Below are 16,287 nucleotides of genomic sequence, written 5' to 3'. Positions count from 1 at the left end.
GGATACACTGAAGCACAACAATAATCTGAAGGCCACATTTCATCCAATTTTCATACTGGACCCAACAAAACATTGAAGCTCATAATCAAACAACCCTCTGAATCACCCAATCACCAGATCAATACATATACAATGAGAGTTATCAACCAGATCTAGTCCACCAGATCATATAAGGATAAGTCATTATGAACCTGATCCATTCATCTATCAATATTGAAGCTAATCATAATCATTTAATCAATCACTGTGTTATCAGAACATAATACCAGACATCACTTCAAAACCCAGAACACAACAATATAAACAGGGGCAGCTAAATAGATTTCATGAAAAGTCCGTAGCTTCCCCATAGAACACCTGCGTACATCCGCACTATTTCCAACTTCTTTCCTGCACACCCACGCACTGTGTCTCACGGACTTCCTGCGCACCTCCGCTCTGTGTCCAATGGAATGCCTACGCCCCTCCGCATCTTCTGCAATTCTGGGCTTACGAACCTGCGCACCTACAGCGCTTCTGCGCCTGCGTATCTACGCACCTGCAACGCTTCTGTGCCTGCGTATCTCCGCACTTTTCTTTCACTGCACTTGCGGTCCTGCGGGTATAGACAATTTTCAGACTTCAAGGATAACCCAGACTATCAGATCTACAGATCTGATCATGCACCGAGGAGATATCAACATTAGTAGATCGACTTGTAATTCTCATGTTTCTCCTTGATATTGATTCAACTCTCTCTCACAAACCAATTACAAGAATTTCAGATCTAGCTTCTCTTAAGATCTTCTAATTTCACACGTATATAGCCAAATGATCTCCTTTGCTTTATATAGGCAAGCTCTTGCTAAAACCATGAGTCAATACCATAGATAACCAATACAAGGGGCCCAAAAACATGGGGCTCAATAATAATAATAATAATATAAAACAATACCACTGACCAAACCATATGATCAAATACGTCGGGCTAAATACTATGGTCCACCATTGGATTCCCACGTGAGAATACTTTTTCACTGCATGAAAGTGCGTGAACTAGGGTCCGCACCTTTTACATGGTGTACCTGCCAGTATGTACGCACTTTATCTATGATATTCCTGCGGGTCCGCAGCTTTTGTACGGTGTACCTGTGTACCTCTTATTTTCTTCATTATTTGTGAGCTAATCATCAATCTCTGCTACTGACCTGTTGTATTGTGATCCATCACCTGTATGAGTTGCCATCAAGGACAACACTTTAGCCATAATGCCAACAATCTCCCCCTTTGGACTTGATGGCAAAGCTTACTAAGAACTTGATCTATGTATTATGTCACATCTGATATCTCTTTTGTAGATTCATTTGAATGTATATAAGTGAGATGTTCTTCTATGAGTGGGTTGCCATCAAGTACAACACATGAATCATAATGCCAACATTCATGACCAAAGTTGTTACAGATAGAGCATTCTATTTCATTTTCAAGAAGTGAAAAGTTATTGTAGGTCCTTTTCATGATCCCTGCCACATTCTTTTGGTTTCGTGCTTCTCTAGTCATGATGGTCTTGTAGGAAACACATTGAGCAACTTTGTGTCCAAAGTTATGACATGAAAAACATTGGCCATAATTAAAGAAGTTCCTATGATTATCGAATCTACTGACCTGGTGATTGTAGTTTCCATTGATATTCATTCTTGAAGAAAATTGAGTAGGATTTACTTGAGGTTGGTTGTAACTTCTGTTCATCCTTGAAGTAGATTGAACTCGATTTACTTGGTGGACTGCTTTATGCCTTTGCTGACGATTGTCAAACTGTTCACCGCTCTTTGCTTCATCAAGATAGCTTTTAGAGGAGGTCGACGACTTCTGTGCTTAAGTTGCTTCTTCAGTATATCCAAGACCTGTCTTTATCAGAGGAGAATGTTTTACTTTGATAATTTCATCTAAAGTTTCTGATCCTTTAGCAAATCTGAGATTGAGAGCTTTTGTTTTCTCAATATCTTTCCTTAGACCCACAATTTCACATTCTAGTTTTTCATTATGTTTTTCTCTTTCAGCAAGTTGGAATGTTAGAGTATCTATAATCATATTCTTTTCTTCTAAAGATTTTGAGTTTAGAGATTTCTTCATAAAGATTATCTTCATCTAAAGCATCCAAGAAATCATCATCTTCAAAAGAAATCAGAAGTCTATAGTCATTATTATCTTCATCACTATTTGATAAACCATCACTATCTTCATGCGTATATTAGCTCTTCTTACTTACACTTTGTTTTCTATTCCATTTTGTTGATTTTTTTAACTTTATCAATCTTATCTTTATGAGGACATTTGGCAGCATAGTGACTGAATCTTCCACAAGCAAAACATTCGAAAGGTAGTTTACCTCTGAATCTTCTAGAACCTCGTTGAAGGTTCTTGACAAAGTTTTCTTCTTCCTCTTCTTCTGAAATATGTCCTGATTCATTAAGTTCTTCTCTTCCTGAAGCTTTGAATGTGGCTTCTCTCATGTCTAATGGACCTCCTTTTCTCATTTCGAAAGCAGTTAAGATTCTGTGCAGCTTTGTCATAGTGATACTCTGAAGATCCTGATTTTCTTCTATGGCAGAAACTTTTGATTCAAACTTAGTAGAGAAGGATCTTAAAACCCTTTCAACTAAAGTAACTTCTTTTATCTCTTCACCCAAGTTCTTCATGCAATTAACAATCTGATCTATGTGTAAGGAGTAACTATCTATACTTTCATCATTTACCTGATTGTCTCCTCCATAGCTTAGAATGATCTTGTCCCATATTTCTTTGGCAGTTTTGAGCTGCATAACCTTGACAAATTCTAATTGTGACAGACTCCCCAATAATGTATTGACAGCCTTGGCATTGGTTTCATATTGCTTTTTACCTGCCATATCTATAGGAATTGTTGATGGAAATGTATATCCTCCTTCCATGATTTCCCAGACATCTGTTCCAAGAGATTGAAGATAGGTTGTGGTTCTTACCTTCCAATAAACGAAGTTGCTCCCATCAAATATTGGTGGTCTAATGGATCCCTCTCTTTCGTAGTTACTCATGATGATAGATCTTCCTTCAAGCGATCAAGCTTCTTCTTAAGGACCTGCTCTGATTCCAATTGCTGGAAATAATACTTGGGGGGGGGGGGGGGGGTGAATCAGTATTAGCAAGTCAATAACATTTCATTTCATAATCAGATTTATATATGCTACTTTTGTTAATTAAACTTGCGTGTATACACAGATGTATGTAAGGCAACTAACGCATACTCTTCAAACTTATAACTTAGTTAATTCATCATATGTTGATCTTTAATCTATGCATCAGAACCATATAAATAGTAACCAGGTGCAGTAAAATAGAACAGATGATCACACACATGAACACAAGATATACGGTGGAAACCCAATGTGGGTGAAAACCACCTGCTGCAATCGTCTCTATCTTCCTTTGATAAGAAACTTCTTTTTACAATTTTTTTACTGGTGCATACTTATACCAGTACGCAGGCTTCTACCTACAGAAGGCTACAACCTTCTCTCATTCTCCAGCTTCTCCTGGAAGGGAGCTACAACACCCTAGCTCTTGTACTAGCTGTTGTGTTTACTAGTATGTAGGTGCAGGCCTACAAAAGGTTACAACCTTCTCTTTTCTTCCAGGGACCACATTTCATAAATTTTCAGACTGGATCCATCAATAACATCAATCAACCATCAATTATATCTACATCAACCAATCTCCTTTGCACCAACCAAAACTGAATCAATCAATCACTTCGTAGAATGTTGTAACCAAAATACAGTAACAGTAACCAGAATCCAAGCCAGAACACAGAACACTGCAATAGCAAACAGAAGTAGCTAAATCATATTGAATTAGGTATACACTACTTCAATGTGTTAAACTTGTGTAGATACGCTGTTATCTCAAGGAGAACCCGCGTATACGCAATTCTGATATGCAGAACCACCATGTATACGCGCCTTTGCTAAAGTGAACCTACGTACAGATCTATAAATGATGATTTAAATTTTACAACAATTCCAGATATCAGTTATACCTAGATCATCATATTTATAGATTACAAGATGCACCAGTTATTCAGATAAAAGATCAAAACCACACAACGATACTTCTCTTCAAGCCTTAAGATCTTGACCTATCAATAGAACTTATCCTTTATCAAGCGCTTAGGTTCATCCTTGATTCAGATCGAGCTATTCACCATAACCCAATTACCTATATTCTATATTTTTCTCTTCGTTACATATTCAATTCATGAGTGCCTTTGCCTAAAGATCTTCTCCTCCTTTTATAGTCTTAGGCCTTACTCAATACCATGGTCCAAAACCACTTAGAATCAATACCTTGGACCAAATACCTGGAGTCAACACTTCAGACAAGATACCTTGGACCAATACCATGGATCAAAATACCATGGACCAAATACCATGGACCAAAACTAAGTTTTCCAACATGTACGCACCTTTACTTTCGTAAAAGTGCATGTGTACGCTATATGTGCCTTTTGTTTTGTGAATCCACATGTACACACAGCTTGGTCAATGGGGAACCTACGTATACCTCTCTTTCTTCGTTTTGTGAGCCTGAGTTATGATCTGTCATCTATGTGAGTTACCATCAAGGACAAAACCTGTGTCATAGTGCCAAATCTTGGTCATAATTCCAACAATTTATTTACTTTTGAGTTATATTTTTAATAACATTGGTGATAATAATTCAAATTTGGATAGTGAATAAAATGATGATCATAATTATATGCTCCTAATTAAGACTAAATATGAATCTTACATGGTTGTTATTGAGGAATTTTATAGTGATATTGGTATACTAAAAGATCTATGCAAGGAGCATGAGAAGAAATTGCATGTTTGTGATGAAAAGAAGAAAATTCTCAAGGAAGAAATCAAGATCTTGAGGACACAACTAGAAAATAAAAAAGAATAGAAGAGGTCAATTGCAACAAGAAAAAGGATAGGAAGGATTATGTTGAATCACTTGAAGTTGTGATTGAAAATTTGAGAAAGGAGCTTCAAGAAAAGAATTAATGGTTAGAGAAAGTGAAGAACACCATAGCAGTGAACATATCTGGCAGCACTATTCAAAAGGGTGAAACAAGTTTGCATGGAGGAAAGAATAACAAAACATAATCAAAGAATCTTGTAACAATGAATGTGACCAAAAATAGCAACAAGAAAGGAGAGTGAAAACAGATCCACCAGCAGTAGCAAAGAAGAGAATTGAGGAGACCATTCACTCCTAGGATTGATGGTTGCATATTTCAAAGGAGAAATCAAAATGCGTTTGCTCCCATGATGGAGGAGACCAAGTACTTCAATTGTTAGAACTTTGGTCATGGGGCAATTGATTATAGGAGGAAAATACACACTTCCATGCAACAATATGATCAGCCAAAAAGAGGACCTACATTCAAGCATACAAGTTCATTGAATGGATATTTTTTTTCATGTAACATGTTTCGGCATAAAGCCATTGATTTGAGATCTAGCATGAGAATATGGAAGTCCAGTACGAACAAAAAAAGATTAGATCCTTTGGCTACATATATTGGTCATATAGAGTGTTATTTGTTTCATAATTTTGGACACAGGTCTAAGGATTTTAGGATGCTTAAATCCTTGAGCCTTTTGCTTCAAAAGAATTAGACAAAAGTGTATGCACAACAAAGGAACCAACCAAAGAACATATCGAAGAATGAGAAGCATCTAGGAAGATGTGGCATTGCATTTTGTTCACATAATGAGGATGACATGTTGTATATTGACAGTGGATGCTCACACCATATGTTAGGAGATAGGAGAAAAAATCATTCTCTCAATAGAACCAAGAGTGGTCATGTTGAGTTTGAAGGTAATCAATCAATAAGACTATTGGGAAGTGGTAAAGTCAATATTTGTTAGAAGATGACAAATGCAAGAGATGTTTATCTCATTGAATGCCTAAAGAATAATATATTAAGTGTGAGCCAAATGGTTTATGGGGAAAAGGAAGTAAATTTCAACTCCAAAGGTTGCATCATCTGAAAGGAAGGATCAAAGAGAGTGATTGCAAGAGGTGTCAAGACCCCAGATAATGTGTATGTATTGAAGGGAAGAGTGAAGAGTAAGAAGAGAACAAGCGAGTACTCTTCCTCATAAGATTCATAGTAGGAGAGATCAATCCCTACTGTTGTCCATTCATGCATGTTAGATCTATTTGGCTACAATAGTATGCATAAGACTAGGGGTTATCGGGGAGCATTGGCAGCTTGAAGAGTGCCAGTAAAAATGACTTTTTGATCCATTTCATCCACGCTTATTCATATCCATAGGATCACATGCTCATCAGGTATATTATGCTGAGCGGGAGTTATGTTTTTCAAAGCTTGTTCTTTATGTTTATTTCTTTTCACTCATTATTTTTGTAGCTGATGTATTTACTATATGAGTGGAAATGATATTTATAGCATCCTTGTTGTAGAACTCATTGATCATCTTTTAACTATCCTATCATAGAGACAATGTCATGTATAGGATGTTTGTTACGACCATGTACTTATCGTTCATTCATCATTATATGTTGCTAGAGGGTCCAGTAATTAGTGGTTTGAGTCATTATGTGGATAGGCATGTTATGGAGGAGTTTCATGGATCTATTTTCTAGCCACATGTATGGGCTAATGTTGATGTAACAATCATGATATGTTATTTAATTGAGTCACTGGTCCATAGGAGTTGATCATAGGAGCCATGAATTTATTGATATCTCCATGTAAAATTCTCATGAAGACATGTAATTTTATTGTATGTATCATTGGGTGATATAGTCATGAGGCCATGTTATGGTCATAAAATATTATGTATGAGGTTTGTTATCACTATTATAGCCATGTATGTATCATTATATATATCATATGATTCATGGTCATGTGGAGTCTTGGTCCATATGGTGCTTCTATGTGTGAAAGAAGCATTTCTTGCAGAAGAAGCGGTTCACTACAACCTTGAGATGATATTATAGATGGCATGTGTTTATGGTGAGCATCATTTTCTCTTGTTTACTTCAGCCATACATTGTTGGAATTATGATCTGCTTGGAGGTGTCATGGTATACCTCATACTATATTATGAAAGTTAGGTTTTCTGGCCTCATGTTATATTCATAGATGTTTGGTAGTTTATGCTATATGGTTGCTATGTGGAGGATTGTTGGTTGATTCCTCATGTGCTTATTGATCCATATACTTGACACTGCTAATAGTTTCTATTATGATGATGTTGCATATGTTGCTTGTGGTTGCCTCATGTTGGCATATTGTAGCATGTTTCTTGAGGTGTTTGATGGTTGGCATGATACTCTAGATGTTGATGGATATATATTTTGTTTGCTACTTGTATGGATCCATGGATAATCATTGATATCCATTATATTTCATCCATGTATAGATGTATTACTCCAGTGTTTGTGCTTCAGTTCTTACTTCCTTATCAGATGGAGTTGACATTTTTCCATTTATGTCAAAGGGCGGAGATAGAGGATGATGGTCTAAAGTTTCATATGGTTTCCATCAATACCAAAGTGGGAGGTCATTGGAATTATGGTGTGAGTGGATCCAACTACCTGATATTGGCATTTGTTTATGATGGCAATTAGCTGACGTTCTCATTGATGTTAACCCTTGTAGATTAGTTGATTTTTGGATGCCTTTCATTATAGCATGGTTGTAGTTGGTTGTGTTGACACTGGGATGATTATGTTGGTGTTGATGTCAACTATATGATATCACCCATGATGGTCATATGATGTAATTGGTTTCGCTGATGATGTTGCTACAAGTGTATGATGCAGATCTACATTTGGTGGTGATGATGAGTGGCACACTAGTTGATCTCGAAACTAGGTCTTCATCTAGGTATTAATGATTATGCTCATGGAAATTAATTTACCCAGCATGATTTCCTTATGTTTGATGATGAATAAGTGCTACAAAGTATTGTAGGTTTGTTCAAATGTGTTGGAGCTTGTGAGATGTTTTTGTTGGAGAGTGGAGGACTTGTTGGCACTCTTGCCAACCTTGTTTGTTGGCCCCATTTAGGTAGACTTGGCAATGACACTTGGGAGAGCTATTTGATCCACTTGTAGAGGCGTTACTAGACTTGATAGAGGTTTGTAGGCATGTACATGAGTTGAAGAAGAGCATCCAATAGGTGGAAGAGATTCTGAGCTGAAAGCTTGGTGTTTTTCTTCATCCTTAACCCCAGTCACATGGAGGAAAGCATGTGTGAGTGACTCAAAGGCTCCAATCACTGGCAAAAAATCCTATGAGAGTGAATGAAGGTTCCAGTAAAGTTTTGTATATGTTATGCGTGTGATTGAGCATTTTCACAAGAATTTCTTTGCATTCATTGAGCAAAACAGAAGGAAATTAGCATGGAAATTCCCATAAGATTCTAGATGAATTGGTAAAGGTCAGAAATGGTTGACTAAGTCCTCTAAAGGCTATGAATGAATTTAGTGCACAAGTATTGATTTTAGTGGCTTGATTTTTTCATGTCTTTGAACTCTTGATTGTAGCATGAAGATGACTTTTTCCTAGAACATTTTATATACATCATTTTGGAGTTAAAAATTGGTTGGTTGAGTATGAGAGTATGTAAGAAAATGTTGCATAGTTGAGGAATGATTTAGATTTGATTGAGATATTAGATGCTTCAGTGTGTGAGGGTAGTTGCAGTATTGTAGCAGAATTATGAATTTGTGTATCAGTATTCAGATCAGACTTATGTTTTTTGTAGCAGATTTTTTTTCATAGGATTGGAGTTAGGATTATGCTGCTAGATAATAAATTTTGAGGGATGGATAAGAGACACTATTTCACTTGTATTGAGAGAAAAATTTTGGTGGTATTCATATTTATGATTTAGAGTCATGATACTAAGAGGATGATTGAAGAGATGAATTCTCGTTGAGCAGAGCATATTGGATCCAGTTTGAATATAAATGAAATAAGGTCCACATAGTGTCTGAGGAGCGGAGACTTCATGAGAGATGAGTAGTGATTTTGAAACTTCAGGGAAATAAATATTTTCTCCATCCAATCAGATTTGGATCATCAAATTGGAGTTGGCAGAGGATCGTTGATCATGGTGGCCTTCAACAGATGGTAGTATGTAGATCCATGTGAGAATAGAGCCTTATGAGTTGATTAGTATAAATGAGTCTCTTAACTGATCGGTGTTTGTCTATTGTGTATGAGGTTAATCCCTAGGCTGATCGGTGTCATCTAACTATGTCAAAGAAAAATTTCTTAACATGATAGAAATTCAGAGCAGAGTAACAACATCAACGGTGGTTTTTCTCCTAAAAGGTTTTCAACCAAAAATCTTGTGTCTAATGTGTGGGTATTATGTTGTGCATTTTTATTGTTTTGTAGATACTTATGATTTTTCAGTTATGCTTATGTGATGTACATTCTATGATGTTTATTAATTATTGGTTAACATATGTGTGATTCAGTGATTGAAGTTTAAATTGGTAAAAATTGTATGTAGATCAAACAACCGATTAACCCGCCCCTCTTAGTAGTACTCAAAGGTTTCCAACAAATAATAATTAAAATAGTCTAATTTTCTATAAATGACCCAAAGCTCATTTTGTTTTCACCATTTTCATTTCTACCAGTTAGAGAGATAAAAAGCCCTGTTTTGACCTTCAAACATCTGGAGCAGATTGTGATCAATCGAGTTAGTGATTTTGAGTACCGTTTCTTCTAGGTAAGATATATCTTCTTATTATTCATTTTAGAAGTCTAATTTTTGAATTTTAATAGTGAAATTATGAATTTTTTCTTGTTAAGAAATAGTTTGTGTTGAAGGATCATCACAGTTTTCCTATTTAGACCTCATGTGCATATTTTAGTATTAGAAGTTAGATGTGGATCCTCCTCGGCCTAGATATATGCACATGAGGAGATGGGATGACATAATGACCCACCATGGTTGTGGTAAAATTATGTGATTTCCTCCTCCTTTCTTTATATGGCTCCAACATCAGATTGTAATGGTTGAGGAACACCTATATGCAGTGACTAATTTTAAAAGAGATCCATATCTATTCCTTCCACCTAGCATTTAGTGGGAGTAGTGATGTAGAAAAAATTATTTTATGTCTTTGAACACTTTTTTATTGTTTTTTAAGTGTATCAAGACTGATATTTGATTATTATGTAGATGTTGAACTAGTGAGACTAGTCGGGATGCCATTTACCTAGAGGTAGAGCCAACAAGAGGTAAAGATTAGAGAACATAACTTAGAGGTTGTTGACACACTTACAAAGTTACAGTAGAACATGAAGGGACTCGCCCAGAGTATTCCAGATTGGGGTTGATGATATTCAAATTTATTACCAAAGGCATATAGTGGTTGTCGCTACACAGTTACATCAGTTACTTGAACGTGTGTCAGAGACGTAGTTTTTTATCATGAGCATCATCGAGCATATGTTTAGGCATTTTAGTTTGTATTTTGATGTTTTGATGCCATTGGAATAATAATGGCTTGAGAACCTCATGTGTCTCAAACACAATTTTGATGTATACATTTTTTTTCAAACTTATATATGGAGATCATTTTTATCTAGATTATTTATAGTGCATGTGTACTATGCTTTTATAAGTGGTGCAAATGCCTATCTAAAAAATAATTTTCTAATGCATATCTTAATGTATTTAAATGTATTGAATCTGTTGATATTCAATATAGTCAAAATTTCTTTCCCAAAATGAAAATCTTAAAAACTTTCTTAATATTGATGGACTTCTCATAGAATAAAACCTACTTAGTTGTAGAATTATGAGTTGATAGTAAAGTCTAACAACCAACCTAGAAATGCCAAAAGTGATGGCATCAGATAATAGCTTGACTACCACACTATACTCCACAATGTTGGTAGTTGTACAACCGAAACGCTTCCCATGCAGACTCACTAACTCATCATTAGGCGTGAAAATTTACCTAGAAGCAGATGAAAGGTTCTAAGTACTACGACTAGCATCATCAGAAAAGCCAATATAGTGTGAAGATTTCATTGACATATGCAAACAAAGTGCAACACAAGATAAGAATAAAAGATAAAACCATGTGAAAAATAACACAACACACTAAAAACTAGAAGTACAAATATATACAAACTACCCATGCAAAAATCTAGGCATAACACTTTTTCAGATAAAGCCCACTTTTGGGCTTAGATAAAGGAATCCCATCATAGTGAACGAACTCATATGAACCTTTTGCATGTGGAAGCTTTACAATATATGGAACATTCCACATTGGCTAAAATGTTTAGGCTTCTATCTTTTAATGTTCTTGATCATATAATAAGACCTAGTCACCTTTTAAAAACACTTGAGGATTAACACTTTTATAAATTCGTACTTTAGTACATTTCTTATGAGCCTTGCTAGCCAGAGTGGCATATCGAAGAGTCTCATGTAAACATTCTAAGTATAAAAAATTTCTTCCTCTACTGAAGTAATAGGGATTAATTTGATTGCTATTTTAAGTGATGGGATCTCACGTTCAATATGTAACAGAACTTCCAGACCATATACAAGTTGAAAGGGTATAAGCCCAATTGGTATTTTTACTGAGGTATGGTATGCTAATGATGTCGATAAAAGAATAAGATGGTAAGTTCTATTTTGAATTCCTATCATCTGTTTAAGAATAGTATTTAGAACTTTGTCCACAGCTTCTACCTAGCCATTGGCCTATGAATAATAGGGAGTTGTGCTGTCATGACATACTCCCAACTTGGTAGGCAGCTCTAACATCATAAAATTGTGAAAGTGGGTGCCATGTTTAGTGGAAATGGCTTGTGTGACACCAAATCTAACAATCACATGATTGAATATGAATAGGATAGTAGTTTCTCCATTGTTCTTATATGTGGGCATTGCCTTGGCCCATTACGAAAAATAATCCACTGCAAGGATAATATACCAATGCCCCCCAATTGATTGAGGGTTACATGTCATGAAATTGATGCTCCATTCCATAAATGGTCTCATGGTTAATAATGGATGAAGAGGAGTAGGAGGGGTGTGCATCTTTCGATTGTAAATTTGACAAGCATGATGTTTATGGATCACAAGAATAAAATCTTTGAACATATAAGGACAAAAATATCCATCATGAAAAATGTTTTGAATAGTGGCATACTCAGACATATGATTGCCACATGCTCATGAGTGATATTCACTCAATAATTTTTCGCCTTCCCCATCCATTACACATTGATCAAGAAATCAATTAGAACCATGATGATAAAGTGTATCACCAACAATGTTGTATTATTAATATTTGTACCAAATGCGATGATGTTTAGTATGAGATAAGTTTGGATTAAAAGTTTGAGTCTAGAGATAAATAATAATATCTCCATGTTCTTAATCAACTGACTTGTTGATGGTGCTTGACCCACCAACGTCTCAGGGGATCTCCCCGATAGGAATTCCTAATTAGCCCTCAGACTGTTTGGTGTAGGAGTCCCAACAGTGGGTCATATAGTATTGCCTTGAATGTGGTTTCACACAGAGGCAAGTAAGATGTCCCTATTTGCAGCAAGGGTGTGATCTATACGACAAGTCAAGGAAGGTGCATGAAAGGTTATAACACACGGAAATTGGGGTGAGTGCATCCCTTGGAAGCCTGTGATAGCACATGGCTTGGAAACGAACACATGAGCGAAGATGCCTCACAAAATGGAAAGCAAGTTAGCTAACAATCCAAAGTGATGGTTAAACCAGAAACACATTTTAGTAAGATGCATACATACTTTTACATAATAAGTTCATACACGCATGCGTAAGAAAACATATACATATATCATTTAGAGTAAACAAGATAGATGGAATACAATATGACATATGCATGAAGTGTGTTGGATCTGTTATATTAATAAGTGTAAGTTCTAGTCATACAATACATCCATGTCCAACCACTAGTTTTGAGAGCAGAATGTTACAGTCACAACCGCCTGCTCCTCCAAAGAGATATACTAGCTCTACGCAGTGGAGAAGCCAAGGATCATTACAATACTATGCAAGCTCTCTCTAAGATACTCCTACCGGAAGCTCGACTAGCGAAAATCCAATACAATGAGTTATGAGGGACTATTTATAGCAAAGGGTGGGGTGGACCTTGACATTCCCCTTTATGATAGTTCGTCTACCCTCATGAATCTTCATCTACTCTATGACTGTTACATCCAACTATCGATACTTGAACTTACACTTGACAAGAAATTACATAGAATCTACACATGTTCCCATGTGAGAAAAAATAGGCTTGAGAAAGCCATGCAAGGCATCACTATGACTCAGACAGTTGTGGGAAGACCGGCTCTTCAACATCCTCATGGTGTTCGAGAGTAGTGAACTGATGCCATGCTCAGTAGTCCGCGATGGTGTCCATGTACTCTAAGGTGACATCTTTCTCGAAATGAACTCTTGCCTCCATAGCATCCAGGTACACTACTCGAGCTCGCTTGTCCAACTCGTCTAATAGAGTTTGCATCATTATCTTGAGTGCAACCATACTAGTGACATATTTATGCATGGTGTTTTCACTGATCACCAAGTCTGTGTTGGTGGCTATACACATCAATTCCTCAAAGTACAAGTCAAGCTCCAATTGGACATGTGCCTTTTTTTCACCTAGGTGAGTATCCCAATAGATGGGATCACATGTGCTCACACAACAACATCCATACTCCTAAATACCCATGCAAGGGAAGCCTGTAGACTAGTGATGAGCTGCGTGAGATCTTCATAGTTCTGGATCTGACTCTAGATGCGTGCCTTTAGCCTGACCACTCCAAGCTTCATCATATTAGGCATGTGTAATGGGGCTCCCTTGTATCTCATTGTCCATGTTTGCATGGAATCAACAATATCATTCATGTTCAATAAGATATGTGCTCTCCTCATACATCATTTTTGCCAACCATTGATATGGACAATTGCCTTATGCACGATACCAAACTTGGAATACAATGCCCACATGACTATGTCAAGGGACAATACATCATCCAATATTGCTTTCTTCAACTCTACTTGGGCAGATGTTGTAACCAATTCTCCTCCTTGCTTGGCATGTCTGTAACTCGTTATCCATTTGTTCGTTCTCAGCTATCAAGAAGTGAACACTTTAGCTACTGGCTTCGACATATGCTCTGGTAGCATCAACTAATGCTTCTAGATGTTTGCACATGTCAGACAAAATCACTCGTTCCTCAGACTGCATAGGAGATATATGATCATCCAGAGTCAACACTCTGTGAGACTGTACAACTCTATGTTGGGACTCATCAAATGAGATGTTGTGAATCTCGTCCTCCGGATTGTCTCTAAGGATCTTTGTGTCTCCTTAGTCGATTGGAACTTCCTCCACTTATAGATCTAGTGAATCTCGTGGGTCAACGTGTTGGTGGTGAGGCATGAGTTCAACGTCTTGCTCTAACTCTTGTTGATCCATGTCCATATCCATTTGCTCAAATGCTTTCTCAATCTCTTGAGAAAATTCCTTCTCCTACAATGACTCACCTTGTTTGCTTGGCGCTAGCTATTCAGATGAGTTGACTACTTATATGGGTTCAGTTTCATCTGTCTGTACATGTTGTGCCTTGTGTTGTATGTGTTCTCGTTGCACTTCTTTCTCCTATCTTTGTAGCTCCTTTTCCTTCCATAGTTTCTCCTTCAACTCATGCAACTCCTTCTCTGTTTCCTTCATTCTCCATTTTTCCCTCTGCCTTTGCACATTCCTCTTGTTTCACTGTTGCCTCCTCGCCTCTATTCCCAAAGCTTCTTTCTGCACAAGTGGGTCTGCTCCGAACTTGCAGCTTTGTTCCTCCTCCATGCTATCGGAAATATTCCTCTTGCCTTTGTCGCGCACTGGTATTCTTACCTCTATTGGTGTTGGTGCTAGTGCTCTCTAGGATGCTGCTTCGCTAACCATTCCACAAAAACGTCGACCAGTTCATTGGGCCTAGAGAAGCTGTTAACAATATCTCCATGGGTCCTCCTCTGCCCAATGACATGCCCCGTGCATCCACTGAAACTGTACTCTCATGCAATGATCTTTTATGATACAATGTAGGTCATATAGGTAGTAGCTTCAGGTGTGAAATGGATATTTCTTGATCTCCTCTACTTTGACATCTGCATGCTTGAAATTCCTTATCTCGTATAACACGATCCACAATGAAAGAGTGGGCCAAGGTGTCTTCTTCTTCCCGTGTAGCCTAGATGTCAATCCTGCTGGGATGTGGTATGATACTTACTGCATGATGAGATTGTGTAAGGCAAACTTTGGGAAAACATGCAAAGGCTTCTTCGCTTTGTACATCTATATGACGATGTCAGATGGTTAGGCATACCAATCTGCTATATCAATCAATGCCTCCATTGATGCCTTCAACATGTAGGGTGGATCCTATTCAAATATCCTCTTGTACATCGGGGTGACAAAATGATTGGATAAGTATGTGATAACTCCTCTGAAGCTACATCCGAACAACATTTTAAAATAAGGGTTCAAAGAGGTCTCCACTGATGTCCATGCCCACTTCAAGGCTGGGAACTCCTGACAGGCACAAATTTCATCCAAGATGTAAGCAGACATGTAGATTTCTTATTGCTGACCTTTGGGTAGCTGTCAAGCTCCTGATACCTATTCCTGCAGCTAGTGAGCCAACATGTTAGACCAGTTGTATGCTTTGCCTTCACTGGAAAGTTGGTTGGACGCGATCACCCAACTCTGTAGGAAGGTTTTAATGCTCTCTTTGCCATACAAGCGACATTCAAAGATGACCAAGTATTCATATGCCTTTTGCAGTATCTTCATCTTTTAGATCTAGTTGGGTGTCATTTTGAATTTGGCCAGCTCCTTTACCCAGTTCTTCAAGATATCTTTGGAGTTGGCATTGCTGTTGGGTATACTGAAGGGTGTCTCCATGGTGACCACGAGCTTTGACATATGGTACATCTGTTCATAATCCTGTTCCCTAAAGATATAAATCTCCATCTCGTTGACACTGCTCAATGTCATCATCTCAGGATCAGTGTGCGAGATGATCCAATGTATCATGTCCACGAATGGGAACACTATATACCTGCATACAATCTAGTATAATCCAAACTTGTGGATGTTCACATAGACTTGGATGCCTTCCAGGTCCTCCACAAATGTGTCTGCAAATCCATCATTGAT

Source organism: Pinus tabuliformis, chromosome 8 (genome assembly GCF_031772625.1).
Source record: "Pinus tabuliformis cultivar Carrire ecotype Pingquan chromosome 8, CPIR1, whole genome shotgun sequence".
In the NCBI taxonomy this organism is placed as follows: domain Eukaryota; kingdom Viridiplantae; phylum Streptophyta; class Pinopsida; order Pinales; family Pinaceae; genus Pinus; species Pinus tabuliformis.
Note: the sequence above shows the minus strand (reverse complement) of the source record.